Source organism: Callorhinus ursinus, unplaced genomic scaffold (genome assembly GCF_003265705.2).
Source record: "Callorhinus ursinus isolate GAN/ISIS: 27379988/994484 unplaced genomic scaffold, GSC_fseal_2.0 scaffold1, whole genome shotgun sequence".
Taxonomy (NCBI): Eukaryota; Metazoa; Chordata; class Mammalia; order Carnivora; family Otariidae; genus Callorhinus; species Callorhinus ursinus.
The window spans coordinates 107,478,053-107,491,172 of NW_027397063.1; the positions used below are offsets into that span (position 1 = coordinate 107,478,053).

Genomic DNA, 13,120 nt, shown 5'->3' on the forward strand with positions numbered 1-13,120 from the left:
GAGTTAAAGAGCATATGCTTCATTCATCTTCTAGCTGACTAAACAAAATTTATGGGTACCTCTTACTTGCCACATAATTTTGTTGACTCCTTGTTACTTGTTTGAATGCCTTCCACCCATTCTTTGGATATCTCTATCTCCTTTCATGCATCCTGTTTTCTCTGATTTTTTTTTTTTTAAGTTTGATACTCAAGTGAGAAATGATTCTTAGCATCTCCTATGTCTCAGACACGGCCAGTATTGTTCCTGACTACTTTAAACAAGCCCCAAGCACAGCATTTGCTTTTTATCCTTCAAACTGCCCGGACAAATTCACTAAATTTATTTCTATTTACTGGGAAATCTTTTGTGACCAAATTCCTCTTGAGATTTAGGGAACCAAGTGCCACAAAATAGGACGAAGATCAGGACATGAATGTGGACTACTAATAATGTTCAGAACTAGAGAATCTTCATAAATCAATTGCTGTCACCCTGGAGGGCATTTGTCAGAAGTCCTATCTGGTCTTTTCTACATTTTTATTAATGGCATTAATGCAAATTCAGAATTTAAAGGACAGATAATACCTGTAGTAACAAATATTTCTAATAGAATCTCTGATTGTTTCATGATCCAAAACAACTTCAATAAGAAAAGGAAATTGCAGATCAAATCTAAAAATACAATATTTAATTTGGATATGAACCTTAGAACCAAATATAAAATTCCTAAGGACAAGGGATAGGGGAAGTGAGGCTTAATGGAAGAATTAAAAAAAGAAGTTAAGGATATTAGAAGACAATAAACACAATTAAAGTTGGCGATTTACATACCTTATTTTTTAAGTGTTTGCCAAAAATTTATGCAAATTAGGTTATATTATTGAAAAATATGCTCTCAAGAAGCATAGAACTTCAAAAAGAAGAAATTCTCAAGAAGCATTCTAGTTAGCATGAAAATGAGTAGAGAAAAAGTGGAATGGATTCACCAGTTACAAAAAAATCATTTAAAGTTATTTTATTCTTTTCAAATATTAGACATTTGAAGTGCTTTATATAAGTAAGTAGGGTTACATCTGCATAGCAAAAATAAAACCAGGAAAAGTGAATAGAAATTTCCAGAAAGAAGTTTGGGATTTATTAAATGAAACTTTATTTATTTATTTATTTAATTTTAAAGACTTTATTTATGTATTTGAGAGGAAGAGAGTGAGAGGGAGAGAGAGAGAATGAGCAGGGGAGAGGGGCAGAGGGAGAAGCAGACTCCTTGCTGAGCAGGGAGCCTGATGCAGGGCTTGATGCCCAGACCCTGAGATCACTACCTCAGCTAAAGGCAAACGCTTAACTGACAGAGCCACCCAGGTGCCCCTAAATGAAATTATTTTATATCAGTGAAAGGTGTCTACATTGGAAGAAGTGGCGTCAATGAAGATGTCTCCTGATCTGTGAGTTAAAATTATTTTTTATAATACCTAGATATATTTAAAGGCCATTAAGACATTAAATACATAATGTAGTTAGAATGACTTTCTAGTTTCTACTGTGTTTGTAAAAGCTTGAGGTTTCATTTTGCATGCTAGTTGAAAGTTAATACATTTGATAAATCTTTCCCAGTGTTATTTTGAGCTTATTTAACTAGAAAATACTTAAAATAATAATTCAAAATATGACCCTAACAATTCTTTATTAGTTTCTATTTGCTGAAATTACAAACTCAAAATCTTAGTAGCTTGTAGGAAACAGACATTAATGTTTCATTTATTCTGTACACATATCCATCACTGATTAAGTTCCCTATTATGCTTTTTTTTACTCTAAGACCCAAGTTGAGAGAGCAGACATAATCACTAATGTTTATGGTTGCAAGAACAGAGAGAAAGAACACCCCAGATACTCTTCACACCAGCAATTAATGCACTTGTCTCAAGGCCCAACTCAACCACAAGGGAGTCAAGAGGTGAATGATTTAACAAGTGAGAACAAATATTTGGTGAAATTCAATAATAACTACCACAAATAGCTGTGGCAAACATCATAATGGCTTCGTGGGAGAATTGTGATTTAGTAACAGGAAGGAATCTGAATACAGACTTCTTTTCTGTAAGTCCTGCTTTCAGAACTTTAGACTTGACAGAAATGGGTTTCATTGCAAAAAGCCCATTTTTTTATGATGCTATAGGATATCAAGGAGAGTTTATATGAAAACTGTAGATGATTGACAACTTTTGAGGTAGAAAGATGTGAATTAAATGGATCGAGTTTTAAATTAATAAAGAGCCATTCCAATGTCTGTTAATTGCTTATTTCAGTTCGTATGTGAACACAAATGAAGATGATACACTTCACATTCTGAAATAGTCACTGTCCTTTTTTATATAATTAATACCCTTTTTTGTGGAAAAAAGAAAGAAATGAGATGAAGATGTAAATAATACCATATAGGCAACAGTGCTCAAGATGGAAAATGTATGGTTTTAATGTTTTTTTTAAAGATGAACATGCTAATCATTATGATAAACAAAATTACTATCTTTTTATCTTACTATTATGAATTCCTCTCTAGATTTCAAAGTCATCAAAGTCTTTACTGCAGGAAATATTTCCTAGTTCTAAAAACACATCCTGCCATCTAAAAATTCCTAAATATTCATTTCTCTGAATTACACTATGTATTGAATTCAACATATTGTCTAAAATTATTTTCAATATGTTTTCCCTTCATAAACCTGTTACAGACTTTTCTTTTTCACTATGAGTATACAATTAAGCTTTACTTATTCTTTCTATACAATTGTAACTTAATAATTTGATTTCAAAAGCAGTGCTGATCTCTCATACCATTACAAAAACCTAAGAAATATGTTGTTGGAAACAAATTGTGCCATTTTAATCACTTCAACCCTTAGGGGCAGACTTTGTCTTCTGGTTGACTTAATTCTAAACTTGGACTAAGTTAGCAAGAATGACAAACACAGTGCAAAATACATATAGAAGCCACGGTCCATGCCTGACACTTATGCTCAGAGTGAACAAAGGGAGAATAAATTAGAGTAATAATGAAAATGCAGCTGTTCTCTATTTTCCCTATGTTTTTACCCTCAAAACTGTTTCTATTGTAATGCTTCTCTATTTTGTAAAGGAAGCACTCTTTTCAGTAGCTTGCTATTTTTTCCCCTAGAAGGGAAGTATAGGGGTATAATCAAGACGATGGAGGGGTTATAATAGAAGGGGGAAAAGTGATGAGTTAAGAGATTGCAAAGTGGATGGGATTTTTCAAATGCTGCAATTTCCTTTTAAATGGTACAGAGAGGAAAAAAAATTAAGACCAATGTTTTAAAATTCATTTGAAGGTTTAAAGATACCGGAACAGTACTGAAACTTGTGTTAGCATTATTCTAAATACACACTAAACCCAGCAGTGTGTTCCTGCTGGGAGAATCCCTGCTTTAGAGATTTAGTGGAGATAGGAAGAAATAATATGAACCATTTCGGAATTATTGAAAATAATGACTCAAGACAAAGGAATTATTTTAGAAGCTAGAAAATCATATTATTTATATATTTCCTCAGCAATTTAAAAGATTACATGAATATGTACATTATTATGAAATTAAAAGGGTGTGGCAACATGAACAAAAAGTCATTCATTGTCCTCATCTTTAACAGTGACTCAAGTTAACTCTAGGTAATACTTGGTAGATATGGATATATTTTGATGTCTTAGATTAATGTACTTTAGTTTACCTTAATTTATATTTTAAGCTGCAAATAAATAGTTCAGGATTCTAAAAATATTGTCTGCAGGAATTTTAATCTTATATCATGATTTGATTTTTCTTTGATCACCAAAATATTTGTGAAAATTCAAAATAATCAGATTGTGTTTAGAGTAACAGGTAAGAAGACAGTGGTTATCAAAAGTTAATTTGAAAAAAAAATTTTATTATGTTATGTTAATCACCATACATTACATCACTAGTTTTTGATGTAGGGTTCCATTAAAATTTTTTTAAAAATTTTAATGCATAGCCCCCTCCTCCTGGAAATATTTACTGAGATTATCATATTCACTAACACACTTGATTTTGCTTTCCAATTTTATGATATTATGTTGTTTCAACCACTTAAATTTATAGATTGGCATAAAAATAAATTCAGTTATATTTAACATGGAATTTTTTGCTGATTTTTATAGTCATTCAATAATTTTTATCTAAAATATCGATTTCTTAAAATAGTACTTTAGTGATTTTTACTTATGCAAATGGCTTGCAGTAGATATTAGGTTATATGCAATAAGACATAAAATCAAACTAAAGTATTCTGTGACCCTCTTTTTGTATTATTTTTGGACCAATTTTCACTTTAAAAACAAAAAGACTGAATCATGGGGATGAATATTTTTACCTAAAAGAATAAAGTTATTGATCAGTATTACTTAGGGATTAGGAAAAAAAAGCACATAACTACTTATGTTTGGTAATTGTCTCAATATTAACCATCTTTCATAAGAATTAAGTATTCAGCAGAAGAAATTTCAATTTTTGATTTTTGTTTTATATTATAGTTAATTTTGAAAAAGAAAAAATAGTTAAGAATTTAAAAATATGCTTTTCCCCAACTACTTCTTTCGATTCAAACTTTGTTTTATAATTTATTTCTTCTTAAAAGTTTTATTGATATATAATTCCCATACCATAAAATTCACTCACTCCAAGTGTACAATTCAGTGTTTTTAAAATATATTCACAGCTGTGCAACCATTACCATAATCTAATTTTAGAACATCTACACACTCTACCACTAAAGACACTGTTCCCACTAACAATCACTCCCCATTCTTCCTTCCCTGAAGCCCTAAACAACAATTCACCTACTTTCTGTCACCATTAAGGTGGCTAAACATTTCTTATTTAATAGAATCATATAATATGTGGTCTTTTGTGACTGGCTACTTTCAATTAGCATAAGGTTTTCAAAGTGCATCCATGGTGTAGCGTGTATCAATCCTTCATTTCTTTTTATTATTGAATAATATTCCATTGAAGGGATAAGACACGTTTGTGGTTTCATTGATTCATGAATATTTATTTCTACATTTTGGCTATTATGAAGAATGCTGCTATAAATAGTTGTGTAGAAGTTTTTGTGTGGATGTATGTTTTCATTTCTCTTGGGTATATACCTATGGGAAGGAATGCCTAAGTAACATGGCAACTATTAACATTTTGAGGAACCACAAAATAGTTTTTCCAAATTGCTGTACCATTATGCGTTACCACAAGCAATTTATGAGGGCTCTGATATTCCAATATCTTTTAACACTTTGTTGCAATTTTATTATAGTTATTTCAGTGTGTGTGAAGTCGTATCTTACTGTGTTTTTAAAAAATATTTTATTTATTTATTTGAGAGAGAGTAAGCGAGAGAGAGAAGCAGAGGGAGGGAGAAACAGATTCCCCACTGAGAAGGGAGCCTGACGTGGGGCTCAATCCCAGGACCGGAGATCATGACCTGAGCCGAAGGCAGACACTTAACTGACTGAGTCACACAGGTGCCCCTCTCATTGTGGTTTTAATTTTATTTCCTTAATAACTAATGATGTTGGGTATCTTTTTTACCTGAATATTGACCATTTATATGATAATGGTTGAGTTTGAAAAAGACCTTGATGAAAACCCCTGGAGTCAGGAGCTAGGGTGCAGACTAATTTCACAATATTCTATAAGCTGACCTTTGGCAAGACCCTTAACTGTCAGCACCTAAGTATGATAATTTTAAAATTGTGTTAATATTAGCATCTGTTTTATGGGATTATTATGTGCATTAAGTAGGGTAATGTGAGCATTTTGGATATTGCCTGGTATCTAGCATATTTTCAATAAATGTTAATTTTTATAGCCATCCTCACTGTCATTATCAATATCAAGTCATCAACGTTATTCTCCTAAAACATATTCCAATGAAATCATGAAAAAAATCTGAGTTAGACAAGACTTCCTGTAAGAAAATTTCAGAATCAGAACATTTCTAAAACAGAAGACAAAATTATTTTATATTCAAAACTACTACTTAAATTACTAGTAAATATCTATGAGTATCTTTTAAATCTGCACATCAAAAATAATACTACACATATACATACACATTTTAGTATAATGATTAATTTTTAAAAAATTAATGTAAATTATGGCAGTTCAAACAGAAATCAAAGATATTTTAAATTTTTTATTTACTAAGGCTTACCCTATTTTAGATTAAAAGGATAAAGAAATATTAGTCTTGCTACTATAATTTTCAGTTAATTGCTTCTACTATGAGCCAAGATCTACAGAACTCAAACAGGGGTTTTTGAAATGACTTTACATGTACTAAATCAATTATGGTATGTGTGATATGTTGGTGACATGCCAAATGATTCTCTTGTTACTTGACCTCACATTTATAAAATAATGATTATCTTCCCTCATTTACGATACATTAAAAATAATTTTTTAACAAAGCAAATGAAAATTTAGAGTGGAACTGTTCTAATTTTACAGATGAATAAACTGTAGCCTAGAGGTGAAGGGAATGGGTTGAATTAATATTGGCATAACACATGCACGTGATTTAACTCTAGACACAGCACACAACCCTGGAATAGGCTTTCTCAAGAGATACAAGAAACTGGACATTGAACAACTGCATTTGGCTGGACTCAGGCATGATCAGCATTAATTATCAGATTCTAAAGAGAGTATACCTCTATAGAGAAAGTATACATTTTTTTGGAATGGTTTTGTTCAAATATGTAGACAGTTATATGTCAAATGATTCTTGTATTTGTAGTTTTCCATTGTAACCCAGTTAAAAGGCTTCACAAATAAACCAAAAATTGAAGCATCTTTCAAATATATAAACAATCTGAAATATATAAGATTTACCAAGAAATTAAATGATTAAGGAATCTCTCAAAGATATAAATGGTCTAAATTATATGGGGAAGATAAATTGCCAAAAGTGACCGATCAGAAGGAAAAACCATCAATGAGAATACAAACCACAGTTTTTGTACATATCATCTACCAACAGATTATGTCTCTGGTAAAATCTCTGCAAGCACTGTGATTAAGTATAATAAATAAATCTATGTTGTTGAATCATGTAATGAAGGTGATTTTGCAAATTTGTAGATGGAAGGAAAACAAAATTTACTGTTTCTACCCACAGGTAAGAGTCTGTGATACTTTAATAGCTTCATGTTTATAGTCAAGTCCAGAATATCTTAAAGAAAATTAATTACATCTATATGCTCTGCCAGAGGCATCATGTGTCTGCAGAGGCTGATTTTGCAGTGTTGGCAACACACAAACTCTACCAATAAAATTTACACTACTTGAATTTTGGTATAAAGCCCAATAAATATTTTTTTTAAGATTTTATTTATTCATTTGAGACACAGAGATACAGAAAGAAAGAGGGAGAGCACAAGCAAGGGGAGTGGCAGAGGGAGAAGCAGACTCCCCACTGAGCCAGGAGCCCAATGTGGGGCTCGATCCCAGGACCCTGGGATCATGACCCGAGCCGAAGGCAGACGCTCAACCATCTGAGCCACCCAGGCGCCCCAGCCCAATAAATATTTTAATACTTAATTCTACCACTTGTTATTTTCATGAAACTAATAACCATCTGTTCCCCATCTGTCAAAAAAGCATGAAAATAAGATAACTGCTATCAATATAATTCATGATTCAAAGGGGAGGTATTTATTATTTGAACATAAATCATAACTGCTTCCTCTTGCTGGACTAGCATCACCCAACACCCTCTTCTAAAGCAAATTGAGAAAAAACACTTCAGATTTCTTAGTATCAATAACAGTGCACAGGGCATTAAATTCAAAAAGTCAATATACTAGAAAATAGGAACACTGGGCTCCCCAAATTAGTCCTTCCCAAAAAATATCAGTGATATTTTGAACAGGTCACTCTATCCTTTAGAAAAAGATTGGATTAAACTGATTAGCTTATGGACAGGTAATAGAAAGCAGTCTATAGTTACCTCAGTAAAATGTAAGTTAATCATTAGAAAGCATCATTAGGAAAATCTGTTCTATGTTTCCTGCTGTATATCAAGCAGGCATGTTGGTAAACTCGGAAGGAGTAAATCACCCATATAAAGAGCTGCTGCTCCCTGAAATGTTCTTATACACTTGACAAGGCAACCCTAAACAAGAAGTTGATTGCCTCAATGCCACTTCTCCGCATTAAATATAATTCAGTGATTCCATCTAGTGAGGGTATAATACCTTTAAGATTTGGGCTTCCTACATGCAAAGGGTACAAACTCAAGCTCAGGACTTTCTAAGGTAACTATCCCCACAAAAGAAGACTTATTTTCTAGATACCTTTATGCAGAATAAAGTTTTTCATAATTAAAAAAGAATGTATGTGTGTCTGTGTGTTAATGTGTTTGTAGCAGTGACTATACAGGGAGAAGTGGGACATAGGTCTGGTCAGCAGAGAAGAAAGCCACTTTCTGTTGCCTGTCCTGTTAGACTGCAAGGCTAAAGCTAAGCACAGAGGTTAGAAGGTAGATTACCCTATGGATGGAGTTTGCCACTACTTGCTAGGGAGAGTTAGACACAAAAATGGCATGATGTAAAGAATATTACATTGAAAATTAAATATATTTCTCTTTTTAAGCATTCTTATCAAGGGCTAAGCTACTTCCTAGATGTATAAAGAAGCATGATTCATTTTTCATTCTCTATAAAGTTATCCATTTAGTGAGAAAAAGAAGCTTTCTGTTTATTTAAAAGTGCTGTTATGGCTTCCCCAAGAGGGCGGCTGCGAAGGATGTTTGTGGCTTAGGAGAAGTGGCCACAAGGAACAGGCGGTGGCTCCACCTCGGGATTCCTGAGGCCATGTTTGTGGAAGACGTAGATTCCTTCATGAAACAGCCTGGGAATGAGACTGCAGATACAGTACTAAAAAAGCTGGATGAACAGTACCAGAAGAATAAGTTTATGGAATTCAAACTTGCTCAAAAAAAAAAAAAAGGAGGTTAAAAGGTCAGATTCCTGAAATTAAGCAAACTTTAGAAATTCTAAAATACGTGCAGAAGAAAAAAGAGTCCACCAGTTCACTGGAGACTAGATTCTTACTGGCAGATAACCTGTATTGCAAAGTCTTAGTTCCTCCTACTGATAAAGTGTGTCTGTCGTTGGGGGCTAATGTAATGCTTGAATATGATATTGATGAAGCTCAGGCATTGTTGGAAAGGAATTGATCGACTGCCATGAAGAATCTTGATTCTCCTGAGGAAGATCTTGATTTTCTTCGAGATCAATTTACTACCACAGAAGTCAATATGGCCGGGGTTTATAATTGGGATGTAAAAAGATGATTCTACCAAGAACAAAGCATAATGCTGGCAATTAAAAATGTGGTTCAGTTTTCCAAATATGTTATTTTAAATACCCCAAAGTTTATCCCTAAAGGTTGACATGAGTTTGATTTTTTTTTAACAGCAAGAATGATAATTAAAACTTAAAAAAAGATAAACATTTTATTACAAAAACAAAATTGGTTTCAAATATTTTATGAAATTAGCATTTTAATTTTTTATTTCCAACAAAGTAAATGCTACTTTCATCATTTTTTTGGTTCATCATTAAAAAAATAGTCTTAGCTGAAATGACTGAGGCATGCTATGGAACCTGAATTCTGGATACTTTTCTTTATTGGCTGTTACTCTCACTTGATGTGGTTACAAACCAGTGTAGAGGTAGGAAAAACAGTTCAAATATTTCCAAATTTGTTTTCTTTAGTACATATAGGGCTTTATGGCTCTCTGTTGCTGTTATTTGTCTTATATAAATGGATTTTCATGAATTACTGCTTAGCCAATAACTATTATAATATTCTGTACTTTTCAAGAAATGGTAATTTGCCTTCTTAAACAGTTAGAGGGCTATTGAGACAATGCTTTTTCTTATCCCATAGAAATACACAGTGTCTTTGCAATGCCAGCATATGGGAGATCTTGGCCAACATGAAATAACAAAATTCTTTAGCCACTCAAAACTCTTGGCTAAGGCAATTTTGTATTTCTTAACAGTGCTCCAAAGCAGCTGAACAAGAATATTAAGATAAATATAAATCTGTAGTAGTTGAAAAGATCTGTGAGCTTTTCTAGTCATGATAAAACCTCATAGGAAGAGTAGAAAAATCCCTGTGGAAAGCCATTGGTCCAATGGCTAGCACTAGGTGATACAGATTCTGATAAAAAAAAATGTATTATTCCATCTCCATGTAGTACAACATATACTCGTACAATGTTTTGTACTTGTATTTCATGATATTAAAACATTAAAGCTAAAAAAATAAAATAAAAGTGTGCTGTTATATTAAAGATAGAGGTCAGAAAACACTGTATCTTGTGAGATCAGGAAAATTTTTCTAGGGTGATACCCTTCTGTGCTGAATCTTGAAGTGTGAGTAGGCATCAGCCAGGTGGACAAGGAGAGTTAGGACATTATGTCTCCATAACATCTTAGGAGATAAATTAGTAGGGAGTGATTTATGAGCATATGAGTGAAATATGAGGATCGATTGTTCAGTAGAGAATGCTCTTGGGACCCTAAGGGAGAGTGGTGTGGATAGTATGGTTAAGCAAAACATACCATACATTTGAGTTTGAAATTAATCTTTTTAATCTAATCTTTTATTAAAAGTGAGTTGTCATCTTGGTTTGGTGAGTATAGTTCATTAATATGACCATGTTGTTTTTTTGATAATTGAGGGGGTAGTGCAGTTTATGGAATATTTTTTGTGCTGAATGAAGGTGCTTGAATTAGATGATCTAGAACTAGGAAGTTCTTCATCAGTTCTCCCCAGTAGGAAAGCAGAAATACAACAGGGAGTGCTACTGCCCAGAGTGATTCAATTTGAACAGAAGAAAGAGAAAGAAAGAAAAGAAAGAAAAGAAAGAAAAGAAAGGAAGGAAGGAAGGAAGGAAGAGAGAGAGGAGAGAGAGAGAGAGAGAGAGAGAGAGAGAGAGAAAGAAAGAAAGAAAGAAAAAAAGAAAGAAAGAAAGAAAGAAAAAGGAAGGAAAGGAAGGAAAAAGGAAGGACAGAAAGGAAAGAAGGAAAGGAAAGGAAAGGAAAGAAAAAAGAAAAAGAAAAGAAAGAAGGAAAACTTTGCTTCCTATCCTACAATAGTACCCCTGTCAGTTTGCCACATTTCACAATTAAGGACTGGCTTTGGGTTAAATGTTGTATTTTCAGATATGATGTATGATGCAGATATTTATATAGAAGTTAACATATCAGCACATGTAACTCTTTAGCATGGTCTGGTAGTTCATTCTCAAATCAGGGAAAGCTTCTCTGACTCCAAATCCTGTGTAGAGAGAGCATATAACAATAAGAACTTTGAGCAATCAGGACCTTTTAATTTCTAATTTTCTCTGATAAGTTAATTTTATGACATATTTGGAAGATGAAAAGACATGGAAGGTTTTTCATATTCTTTCTTTGAAATAAAGGTCACCAAAAAGAATACCAGTGGGCATATTCATTTTTCATTTCAAGTTTTGAAATGATAACCTTCACAATTATGAATATGACCAACTGAATAATTTTTCATAAAAGCATTCATACTGAGAAATGTTCAGACAGGATTAGATACAGGCTTCTCTTGACAAGAATAATACATTTTCTAATATGGAGAGAGAGAGAGTGAAGAGAAGACGAAATCTAGCAAAGTAGTAGTTAGAGCAATGTAAATGTTAATGAGAAAAAAAATCCATGAATATATTAAGGAAGAAAAATAAAGAAATGGCATTGATTTTACAAATAAAGAAGTCAAGCTACTGCGATACTATTCATGCAAGTTAAACAGTTTTATTAATGAGAATTGGATTTTTTGTTCTTTTTAAACGGAAATCCTGGGAATTTAGCCTATTGCTAATTGTGTTTGTAATAACAAGTTAATATTCATTTAAAAACATTTTTAAACTAATGTCTGTCATTTTATGAAAATCATAGTCCTTTCATTAGTAATGTTAAGAGAATATAGAAACTAGGTATTGTACTCATCAATTCTGAAAAAGGTATGTATCTCATAATGCTTTTCCTCTTGACCGTACTAAAACTCTCAACAGAATGCTTTGAGAGCAAGCAAAAATAAAGATTGATTTTATCTGTGTGTGTGTGTGTTGGAGGTGTCCCTGTAGATATGTCACTGCAATATTTCATTGGAGAGAAAGGGAGTTTTGAAACGTAGAGATTAGGGTAGCAGGGAATTGTAAGTTGATAGAAGAGAATAAACAAAATCATGGGGGTTATAAGGAAATGGTATATTTAGGAAACATGTAGTCCACATGTGAATTCTAGGGCATGTAGAAGAATAAAGCAAACTATGTATCTATACATAGTTTAGGGAAAATATTTGGGAAATATTTCTGGGAAAATATTTGGAACAGTTTGAATGACATTTAAATGGTGTTTATGACTTCATTAGATAGACACTATTTTATATCACTTGTGCCTTAAAAATGGTAAGACTGAATTAGAAGCTGGAAGCTACTGGGGACATTAGGAGTTTTGGATTCTATTGTAATATTTCAGATGGAAAAATATAATTATAGACATCTGGGAGGAGGAAATAACAGGATACATACAGATAACTGTTCCTGATTGGGTAGGAAGATGAAGGGGTAGAAAGTCATTACTGTAACATCCAAGTTTCTGAATCCACTTGGCTGAGTATGATGGAAGAGAATACAAGAAGGTGAAGAGGAGAAGGTATTCTGCTTTAGTTATCAATGCTTCAGAAATCCCCCACTGGCAATCAATTTTACCAATGTCTACACAAAAGTCACTAGAGTAGAAATGGCTTTTCTCAAAAGAATATTCTCTTCAAGAGTCTGGGGGGGGAATGAAATAAAAGTCAGTTACAAATTTCTTAAGTATATTTAAAAATCAGTTTCAATTCTTATGGTCATATAAATGACATCTTTACAAGCAATGTAAGCAACTGAAAAATCATAATGACCAAATAACTACCTTTAACAAGAGCTCTCAGGGAAACCTTTACACTGACTTGATCAGATAATTCTGCTTATCACTGAAGCATAAATATGTGATCACTTT

At 32.8% G+C, this 13,120-nt stretch overlaps 1 pseudogene; it reads left to right on the forward strand.

Moving 5' to 3' along the window:
• The first annotated feature begins 8,857 nt into the window (after nt 1-8,857).
• On the forward strand, nt 8,858-9,507 carry LOC112822556 (prefoldin subunit 3 pseudogene; annotated as a pseudogene).
• Nucleotides 9,508-13,120: the final 3,613 nt, after the last annotated feature.